The sequence below is a fragment of the Papio anubis genome, chromosome 5 (assembly GCF_008728515.1).
Source record: "Papio anubis isolate 15944 chromosome 5, Panubis1.0, whole genome shotgun sequence".
NCBI lineage: Eukaryota > Metazoa > Chordata > Mammalia > Primates > Cercopithecidae > Papio > Papio anubis.
In genome coordinates, this window is record NC_044980.1 from 67,166,349 (window position 1) to 67,178,267 (window position 11,919).

Consider the following 11,919-nt stretch of genomic DNA (forward strand, 5'->3'; position numbering starts at 1 on the left):
GTAAACATTTTTACAGGAATTTTAGATTTACAGAAAAATTGCAAAGATAGTTCAGATATTTCCCATATACTCTTTACTCAGCTCCCCTCATGTTAACATCTTACATAACCATAGTGTATTTGCCAAAACTAAGCAATTAACACCAGTATAATGCTGTTAACTCAAACTATAGACTTGATTCAGATTTTACCATTTCTACCTTGAAAGTCCCTTTTCTATTCTAGCATCCAATCTAAGATTCCATGTTGCACTTAGCCCCGTAGCCTTTTGAGTTTATGATTGCTGGTGGAGAGCAGCAGACCTAAGCTGGCTACTTCATGTCCCTCCCCACCCCCACCCCCACCCCTTTATTTGAACCTTCCCCAAGTCCTGTCAGGCTCATCAGGGGGAAGTGATTCTACTCAAGCAGTATGCAACCCCAGACACACTTTAATTCCGACAGCTGCACTGGCTGTGCAATAACAGCTGCAGCTGCAAATTGAAGAACAGTCTTCACACATCCAGTGTGGAAAGAACTCTTCATTACAGGGATCTTTTAGCACACCTGCACTCACTGATGGCAATGCCAGTAGCACCGTCTTCTAATAAGTCAGACAGCATTATGATTTATCTATGAAGATTACTTATATGACTATAGTGTTCAGATGGGATATGAGCTGCTGGATTTGTGGCCACACAATTTTGTATGCATGCACTTTCTCCAAAGGACTACCTAACCTAATACCTTTTTGGTACGTAGAAATGCTTAAATACATTGCATCTGAATCTCCCATCCCAAGAAGTGAAATTTAGAAATAGAGAACTTTCACTTTCCTTTCTGGCTCTGTTTAACATGTAAATTTTCTTTCAGTCCAGTAGGACTAAACCTCTTGAGAAAGTGCCTTTATTTCTTGGCCACCTTTCCTTGAGCAGAATTCCAATTTTGCAGTACCTGAAACCACTAACTAGAATATATGCTGATTTTGCCTTAACTGCAAGAACAAATCCAATTAACAAGTCCACAAGGAATAGGGTTGGAACTGAGCCGTTCTTCCAGGTGGCAACATCTTTCTGTTAGACATACTTCTTGTACTATTCACCCCCGGTCCTCTGATTGTCCAGATAATCCACGGCCTGATTTGGGGGGATTTGGAGTCTAATAAATTCATCTTCACAAACTCTGGGGATCAATGACTAACATATTCAATGACTTTTCTTTCTAATCTTTATTATTTCCAAGGCTGTCACCCTCTGACTCTAACACCTGAAATAATTTAATGAACAATTTAAAACAGAAGCTTTTTGCAAGTAGTGAAGTTCTGGAAAGGTTAGCTAGTTAAGATAGCATAAAAGCGAAGGTTCAAATAAATCAAAATAAGAGGTTGGGTTTCTATGGTTGAGCCATAAAGTGTCTCCTATCTTAAGCATCTGATACTGCAAAACATATACAGTCACTCAACTTCCTGGATTACTGTCTAGCAGTTTCATCACTGTGTTTGTTGTACCATAAAAAAGATGAGACTTCCTAAAAATGCATGCACTGTTTATAGACAACTCTTCTTCCTTTTTCTTTTCTTTCTTTTTTTTTTTTTTAAGAGACAGGGTTTGCTCTGATGCCCAGGCTATAGAGTGCAGTGGTGAAATCATAGCTCACTGCAACCTCAAACTCCTGGGTTTAAGTAATTCTCCCTCTTTAGCCTCTGGAGTAGCTGGGATTACAGGGGCACACCACCACGCCTTGCTTAAATCACTCTTCTTTTTAAAATAATTTCAACTCACTTCCAGTGTATTTATTGGTCCCTGATATCCCTGGAACGTCAGCTCTACTTTACACAAGACCAGGAAATTGCCTTAGAAAACAATAGTTCATTTTTGTAGAAGACTTTCAGATTTTCAAAATCCTTTCAAACTATCATTTCATTCTTTCTCTCAGTAGCCTTCGAGGGAAGGATAAGATGTAGGGTAAGAATTATGATCTGTCAGATGGAGAAACTTCACTCTTATGAGACATCAATTCCTAAGGCAACACATCTTCCCAGCAACAGGCTGGAAATAGAAAAGCTGTCTTGAAACCTCTGTGCCCTGTTTTCTCTAATGGTACACCCACTGTGGGTTCCCAGGGCCTTTGTGAGTTCTCCCTTTTTCCTGGCAAAATGCTTCACTTTTTGGGACATTTAAATGGGCACATTTAAAAGTGTTGCCCATCCTACTGCTATTGAATTCAGAGCTTCAGAATGAAGCTCCCACTGTAGGATTCACAGCCAGCCAGTAAGTAGAAGAGGCAATGAGAACAAACTCTTCTGAATCCACCGAAATCACATTGGGGCGGGGCGGGGGGTGGGAGGAGACTTTTGGTTTCTTTTTGTTTTTGTTTGTTGTTTTTGTTTGTTATTTTGAGTTTGGGAACAACAGAAAGGGGCTTCTCTTCAATGCAAGGCATCAGGATAATGCTGGCCTGGTGCAGACATACTGATTTTCTATCTTTTAGAACTGGATTCTGGTGGGCTCAACTTCTAAAATCAGAGTCAGTGACAAGTCTTGATTAATAAGGTTCTTAGATTTGTGAAATAAAGAAAACGAATTATCCAAGGAATTTGTCAATTCCAAGTTAGCATTTGCCTTTGTTTTATTGCTAGCTGGACAAAGTCATTATGCTACTGGCAAAATAACTAGATAAAATCATTTTTAAATTATCTGATAGAATGAAAAGTTAATGGTACTACCCTGATCTAAAAAATATGCATCCTAAGCCAAATAGTCAAACAGTATTGAAATTAGAAAGAGGAAGAAAGTGCCAGAACCTGAATATATTTTTCTGTCACATTTAACTCGTTGTTGGAGGACTCCTCCAATGTCTGCTTGGCTTCCTCTCCCTGAGGGTTTCCCACGGGTCCTCAATTTCCCAAGACCTCCCAGCACCTGGGGTCCCACTTACCCCTCCTTTTCCCAGCAGTGTCCTAGGGACCTTTGAGGGCAGGGGTAGTCCCATGCATTTAATCCAGAAGCTAGTGACCCTCATGTGGTTTGCATGTGTTCATAATGGCATGCTCAGAGTGTGTCAGCCACTACCATCTGGGGCACCTGGAGCAGTGTCTGGGAGCCTGTGACAACTCAATCTCAGGCCAGAGGATGGGAAAACATGTTGGATGATTCCAATTCCCTTTAGGCAGGGAGACTCTCTGGCATTAAGATGTCCACATCTGCTAAACCCATTACAAAGTCTTTGTTCTTCATGAGTATTACAATAAGAATAGCCATTAATCTGGCTAAATCATGGCTTCTTTCTGGCCTGATCCAATCTGTTCCTAAAAACATGTTGGGGTGTGTTAGTCTCTAGTTACAGCTCCTGGCCAGTATTCTGGCTGCTTATGCTGGAAAAGTCAAGCCAGGCCACTTGGTACTGAATTTGACAGTCCCTGAAAAAGGCCAAGACCTGATGTCACCCTGGGGACTACTTGCTGGGGAAAAGTACATGTATCCAGAATTCAACGCTTCTGGCCCTCACAGCACTTAATCTCTTACCAATGCTTCTGAGTGTTTAGAATGTATAAAAATTACCTGGAGAATTTGTTAAAACACCATTCATGAGCCCATCCCCATGGATTCAGATTCAGTGGGGTCTGGGGAGGGGCCTGGGAATTTGATGACCATACTTTGAGTAGCATTTTTCTATCCTGTTGCAATGCAAAGTATGGTCCTTATCCCAACAGCATTGCCGTCACCTGGGAATCTCTTAGAACTGTAAGTACTAGGGCCCCACTTAGAACCATTAAATCTGAATCTGTATCTTAACAGGCATTCTTTGCACTTTAAAGATTGAGGCACACCAATCTATATCACTCATTCAGTGTCTAAAACAGAGCAGCAAATCATGGACTTGGAAGGACCCTTAGGAGTTCAAGTGCTTTAGGTCATTGCCTGCAAAATCATATGTTATTAATTCTATATTGCTTTTTGTTAACTTTCTGTGGATATCCATGTCTTTCACCTAAATTGTAATAACCTCAAAAGGCAGTGGCCATGTCTTAAAATTCTTGCGCAAAATATCCTGCATATAGTAGGCACATATCAAGTATTCATTTGTTGATTAGTTGGTTGTGACAATATCCCAAAAATATCTCATAAAATGAAGGGATGGTCCCTGTTTCATTCATTAAAAAAAAAAAAGGTGTATCACCCGTTGTGGTCTGTGCTTATTTTTAAATTTACAAAACACTGTTTTAAATTTACGAAGTAGAAAGCTGGGGAATAATCTACAATTGCAGTATCTGAACTCTCACTGGTATAGTCCCCCTGTTCTGAGAGTTTGTTGCTCATTGTTTTATAGGGAAGATATCAACGATAAATAAGGACTTGACTCTGCTGGGAAGCTGTTGTTCCTTTCCATTTGGTTCAGTGCTGTATTTGGAAAGTTTTCCTTTAAGGAATGATGAAAGGAATCATGGGGAGAGGGGAATAAAACCTTCAACAGAAAATGGATCTTATCAGGCCTTGAAACCACTGCGGGAAGCTGGTATTGTTCTCTAAGAGCACAACAAGGCCCTGATAGATCTCAGGCAGGGGGAGTCATTATCTGATTCAGACTCAGGATATACGTTGTTGTTGTTGTTAATCCATAGGCTTCACTCATGAACTTGGACGTAGGGTAGGGCTGGGTGAATAGGGGCTGAGAAATAGAACTTGAGAATAATTTCTTGATTTTTGGAAGATTATAGTGCTATTGCCAAGGTTGGGAAGGTAAAGGCAATATTGGGGGTAGAATCAAATGTTATGTGTCAGATGCCATGAGACATGTACGTAAAGAGGTGGGCTTGGCAGATACAAAAATCTGGAGATGAAGGCAAATCATGGCTAGAATTTGAATTCTGTAGCCTCTCAGATGCCATGTCGTACTCAACTTTAAGTGGCAGGCAAAGGGCCATTTGTTTCTAGTGACATTGAGCCATTTTCAATATTATGCTCAGTATTCTGTGGAAATACCAAAGCTCTGCATTTCTGAAGAGCCATGAAGTGGATAGTCCCATTGCTTGGGAATTGCTAAGAAGTACACAGAAATAGACTCTGAGCATACAAGTTTCTTGGATCTTAGTTATTCTTATTTATTTATTTATTTATTTATTTATTTATTTATTTAAATTGAGACACAGTCTTGCTCCATCACCCAGGCTGGAATGCAGTGGCACCATCTCGGCTCACTGCAACCTCTGTCTCCCAGGTTCAAGTGATCTTCTTGCCTCCGCCTCCCAAGTAGCTGGGACTACCGGTGCATGCCACCACGCCCGGCTAATTTTTGTGTTTTTAGTAGAGATGGGGTTTCACCGTATTGACCAGGCTGGTCTCGAACTCCTGGCCTCAAGTGATACGCCTGCCTCAGTCTCCCAAAGTGCTGGGATTACAGGCATGAGCCACCACGCCTGGCCCAGATCCTATTTATTCTTAATTTAGGCTTAGCCCTACTATGTGTGATTATTCACTGCCCCAGACTGAAACAAAGGAGAATTATTTTTGCTTAACTGTGGCTTATTTGCTGTTTGACTCTCCTGCCAGCAGGTATGCTCCACGCGGGTAGGCCCTTGGTACTGTGGTCTCCATCTAACTGTCTCTTCTGCATATGGAAGCAAGCCCTGCCACAAAGCAAGTGCTTAAAATGTAGTCCCTGAATAAAAGGCTGAGGGTGGGAAATGGTTCCTAGAGACAAACACAAGACAGTCACAAGTAAAAACCTAACATTTAGGGAAGAATTAGAAAAGTTGTACAGGCTCAATAAATCTAAGGCCCTGAGACCATTTACCTAGGAATTTTCCCAGTGCAGCTCATAACTCAACAGGCCCTGACGTCATTGTTTATCTGTAGCACAGTAACATTATTCATACTCACGGTGAGGACTCTGAGTCACCAAAAAGAAGATAAAATGTTTAGTCAATAGATATAAAAATGGCAAGAAATACAAAATTACATCTTTAAAATCATTTCATCTAAAGTGGTCAAGATGAATACTTTGGGCCTGAAGTCTTAGGATAATCCTACAACCCATACATGGAAAACGTTATCACCCATTGATGCTATCTGCACAAATGAGGCAAAACTGCATTCTTCTTCACAAATGATGACTGTCTGAAATCTACAGTCAGTTTCATTTTGTGATGAGTATATGCTTCTAATTACCTACAATATTCATCTGAACATTAACAGAATTTTTTTCTGGAAGAATTACAGACTCTTGTTACATGCTAACTAGGATATTTTCCTGCCATACACAGTTACCACTGCAAACAGAATGCTGAAACTATCTGCCAGATAGTAAACAAACGTGAAACACCACATGAGGACAGGTAAGCAAAGGAATGAAAGCCACGTGTGTGATTACCATCTGGAAAGCCTGTTGGCAGTGGACTGATTCTCAGACCCCTCTGGAGCAGAGGCTGTGTTCACATAGATGCTCCCAGCATGGGAGCAATACCATGTATGCTGTACCAATTGTAGGTGTTCAGTAAACACGTTTTTGAGAAAAGAGCATATATATATTTCTTTCCCATTTCCCTTGGAAGGGTGAAGATTATAGTTGGAGTCTCAGACAGCTCCAGTCCTGTGAGCCTTATTGTATTCAAGGGATCAGAGTGGGTATTTAAGGGAAGTTATCTCTGAAGAAACTACTTAAAACTTTACAGGGCATTATGGAAAAGGTATGTGATGAGTTTTGGAAGATTGTCTAAACTCCCAGGGTAGCACACAACTGAAATATGTTGAGTCTTCATGAAAGATAGCATTTGTTCACTATGTTCTTTTCCTTCATTGCATTAATCACATGCACGTACGTACAACGCACACTTGTTTATTGACTGTCATCTCTATTTGAACCTAAATTCCCTGAGGGCTGGGACCATGTCTTTCTCCATGAATATTCATATATAGGGAGCTGTATATAGGGGCTGTGAGGTGAGATATGTTTGGGTTTGAGGAGGAGTTGTTTATTTCTGTTGATCTGACCTCATGACAGTATTTGTAAGATAATTTGGATGTTTTAGATTCAGTAACACCAAAAGCCATGTTTGTATATTACAGGGCAATTACACGACATTGGGATGTATTTTGACCACATCCCTGCCAGGCTGGCTTTTAGGTGCAAGCACCATCTAAAAACGTGCATAATATGCAGTTTAGAATGACTAGTTCTCTAGCCAAAATGACTCACTTAAATCAAAAATAGAATCTAGAAAAGAAGTACAATTAAGGGGAAAAGATCTTTCAACTCCCGATAACAGAGGCCCACTGAACCATGAGCTATAATTATAATGAAAAGTAATGATAATCTCCAGTAAAATTTTACAGAGGATTTCTGTGCTAGCACCACGCTAAAGCACATTCATGGAGCAGCTCATCTAACCTTTACAACCCCATGTGGAAGGTCCTATTCAGTCTCAACTTACAGTTGAGGAAACTGGAAGACCAAGAAATCAGCTAGGAGGCTCCTGCAAGGGAGGTGACAGATGATGGTGGTTGGAAGAGGGGCTAGCAGGTGAGGCTTAGAGAGGTCAGTGACTTGTCTAAGGTTAAAGGACAGGTGAGTGGTGGAGGCAGAGACTGTTCTGACCATACTGTCCGTGCTGGGCCCAGGCTGGGCACATGGTAGGGCTCAGTGGTTAGTTATATCAAATGGATCCATTTTCTCCAAGCATATTCCTACTCACCAAAGCTTAAGTAAAGGGAGATATGGGAATACAAGCACTTAGCAGGGCAAAGAAAGTCTTTTTCAATTCTTCTTGTAACCGCTGGGCCAAATGTCAGTTTCTATGCACATAAGAATATGTTTCTTTGAATATTAAAATACCACCAGATGCACAGACATGTCTTTATGGCTACTCAGAGAATAGAAGTTTGATAAGACGGAGTCACCACACCCAGGAGGAGAAAAAAAGTCTGAAACTCTAAACTTTTGTGAAATTGGCTAAAAGCCAAATGTCAGCATTTTTCACCTCTTTTCCCATATGGCAGGAGGCATTTCACACCACTTTCCATCATTTCAATAAATCTAGTAAATGATATGAGTACTCTGCATGCCAAAAGACATATAATATGTGTATCAAAATAGATGTCTAGGTCGGTTTGTGACAAGAACCAGATTTCAGCAACTGCAGAGAACAGATCTGGCCTGGCTTCGGTTCAGTGAATGGGTGAGCGCTATCCAGGATCACTTTCTGCTTATTTTCTTTTCCCTTAGTTTTTAAATAATACTTTTCCTACATTCACTTCTTCTCTAAAAATCCTTGACCATCTCAATAGTTTCTTTTTATTGGCATCCCCATCACCACCTACAGCCTTATGGGGCAAGTTCCAGCTGAGGATACAGGGCATTAGGACCAGGAATTCATTCATCCATTCAATATCATCCAGTGAGCTCCAGCTATGTGCGCAGAGTTGTCTTAGGCACTGGGGATACTGTAGTGAACAAAAGAAAGTCCCTGTTCATAGATACAGTGGCTCACACTTGTAATCCCAGCACTGTGGGAGGCCAAGGCAGGAGGATGGCTTGAGGCCAGGAGTTCGAGACCAGCCTGGGCCATACAGTAAGACCCTATCTCTACAAAAAAATAAGAATTATGCAGGCATGGTGGCACCTACCTGTAGTCCCAATGACTCAGGAGGCTGAAGCAAAAAGAGTTCAAGCCTGCAGTGAGCTATGGTTATACCACAGCACTCCAACCTGGGGGACAGAGTAAGAACCGTCTCAAAAATAAAAATAAAAATAAAATCTCTGCTCACACAAAAATGCTGACAACAATCAAATGAACAAATTTCAACTTGATGCATGTCAGGTAGTGATCAATAATGTAACAACCAAAGCAGGGCAGGACAGACAGTGATTGGGGTGTCAAAGGCCTCAGTGACAAGACGGCATTTCATCAGAGACTACGAGGAAAGAAGGGAGCATGCTGTGAGAGGAGAAGATTCAGTGTTCTCCTTAGAGAGCATGGCAAGTGCAAAGACCCTGGGGTCCAGGCTTGTTTTTGTTCAAAGACTAACAAGGAAGCCATTGAGGTAAGAACAAGTGTAAGATGGGAGGGTAGTGGGAGGTAAGCTCTAAGAGTTAACAGGGCTATATGGACCCTGATAAAGACTTTGGATTTCATTCTGAGTGAAATGGGAAGCTATTAGATGGTTGAACAGAAGAGCGAGATGGCTTGACATATTTTCAAAGTTTATTCTGGCTCCTGTTGGAGAATTGACTGAGAGCAGCCAGGGTGGAGGCCGAAAGGCTTCTGCAAAGTCCCCCTAACAATGACAGCAACTGGGCTGTTTGGAACACAAGGACTACATAGTTGCTGATGGATGAGAGATTGAATGTGAGAGAAGTTAAGATAATTTCACATTTTGGGGGGAACTTCGGTTATAAACTTGGAAACAAATATATTGCCTATGACAAAAAGATATGCACCCTCCAGCTGAAGACTCTTTTTGTGTCATATTTTGTGCAAACACATTTCAGTACACTAATAGGATGAATAAATCCCAGAGCACTATGTAAAAGCCTCTCTCATCAGGTTGTTCTAGAGCTTTCCTAGGAGACATGTCCCTTTCAAGTTTCCATCAAGGAATTATTAAAAATAAAAATGGGTGGCTCTTTCCTGGAGCCATTTTAAAGGAGTGACTCTGCCTTGAATGGCCCTGTTGTGTAACATTGTTCCTACAGAAAAGTCAGGGAAGGAAAAGCAAATTTTCAAGGAAATTTGCAAAATTGCCAGTTTGAGTGTCAATCAGGCAAGCTACGCGTTACAGAGAAGCTGCTTTTGTTTCTCTAGAAAATAGCACTATTTTTTGATGTGCAAAAAGGAGCACAAGGAAGAAGAGGTGAAGAAGTTTGCCAATGCTTGTCTATACCTTAAGTGAGTCTACAGCTTCAAGGCTTGTTCATTTTAACTTAAGTAACCTGGAGCTCCTTAAAGATGGGGACTGTGTCATAATTATTCAGAGCAAACAGTTTTCCCATGTGGCCTTGATTTTCCCAGTGGGTGATTGCATATACCCCTCCACACCCTTCTTCTCTAGGTGGTTACCACATGTTTTTGGTGCAGATCTAGACACCAGGAATATAGAGAGAAGAGAGACGTGCCTGGCAACCACCGAGCCTTCCCTCACTCCAGTTAACCCCTGCTGCTGAGGATCAGGGATGAGAAGGTCCCTTGCCCTGCAGTTTCTTACTGCCCATACCTCCCAAAGATGACTGTGAATAGAACCGGAGAAACGGGTTCCAGAGGTTTCAGGGGGTGGACTTTGCTGCCTCCCCAAGGGAACAGAATAACAAAAGTAAGGTTGCAGAGGCAAGCTGTCCCCAAGGGAGCTTCGTATTTTGGCCACAAGCCCCTTTCCCCTGATCCATTTTGTGCTTTGTCTCAGGAAGTACAGACATGGATTAGGAAATGACAGAGCTTCAAAATGTCACGGGACACCCTTGGGAGATGAAGCTGGATGTGGGAACAGTGGCTCTCTGGGATGTGCCATGTGCTGCTGACAGGGAATCAGGGTTGGTTCCACGATCATATTCTGGAACCATGTTTGACCACAGTGGCTGGAGAAAGAGATGATGGTGGTTGAGTAGTAAGTTGGAGGCGGCTGAAGAGAGGATGACCAGAGCCAGTTGCCAAAGGACTTCTGACAGTGTGACTGTCCTGGAGGACCTTTCAAGGCTACCTGTGTCTCAGAGACCCTTGCCTTTACCCAAACAGGCACTAAGGAGATTCAAGAAAGTTTCATAACCCTTTGCCCAGCATCTGAGTGAAAAAGCTCTAAAGATACCTAATCTCCAGGTCCTATGTCTGATGTCTCCCTTCTGGATAACTTCCAAGTCTTTTTGTCTTCTGAGGTCACGTCCTTAATGTTCCAATAAAATGGCTTTATCTTTCCCTATCTAACATACTATGGCAGCCCAGACTACCCCATAGCCGCTTCCTTGTGCCAGTATACTTTCTATTAACAGAAGGAGATTGGAGTCCTACTTAGCTCTGAGATGGTTTCCACTGTGACCTGGATCTCTGCTGTCTCCTGGATCCCAGGCAGCATTTTCAGCTCCTGCAGCTGCGCCTCCATTTGGTATCACTTTTGCCAACTCTGGACACTCCTTTTCCTTCCTCCCTGACAAGACCCCACTAAACACTAAATAAAGTATTGTGGAAACCAGACACATACTAAAGTTCTGGAGGGTCAGGGGGTAACAAAGAGAATTATAAAGCAGAAAAATTCGAGACAGAGAAAAAAGTCACACAAGGGATGGCCTGTGAACCATGCCATGTTTTAGCTCATCCTAAAGCCCTTTTCCTCTGAGAACCTTCTTTCTCTGTTTTACTTTGTCACCTGCCCAGACCCCTCAGCTCACTCACCCAGGCTGCCACCTGAAAAAGCCGAGGTTCTGTTACTTGAGTGAGAAAAACAGTTAAGCACTCATGCAAGTTGGATCTAAGCTCTAGCCAAGGAGAGCCAGGCTGTTCATTGCCCATAACCACAAAGGCTCATGAAGCTGTGGTGGACGTGGAGTATAAGTGCTTGTCTTGCCAGACTCACAGTGTGAGCTCTTAACCACCGCCGCATACTGCTTTCTTGCCTTCCCTGCACTTTCCAGGCTCAGCAGGAAAATGGCAAGACAACAAAGGAACGCTAGGGGAGGAAATTCCCTCTTTCTCCATCTCTCTCCGTAAGGTAGAAGTCGCCAGTGAGAACCAGCATTTCGACCAAGGAAACATACTTAAGCCTATACACACTTGTTAGGTCTCTGTCTGGGTCTTTATTTGCCCTGACTCCAGCCATCATCAAACTGAGGGTTCAGACTGGGTCTAGTTCTGGACTGTCTTGTGTGAACTACTCACAGAGCCCAGACAACTCCAGCTGAGCCTTTAAAGTTGTAGCATTGGCAGCCATTGGCACCGTTCACAGTAATCCCGCCACTGTGTC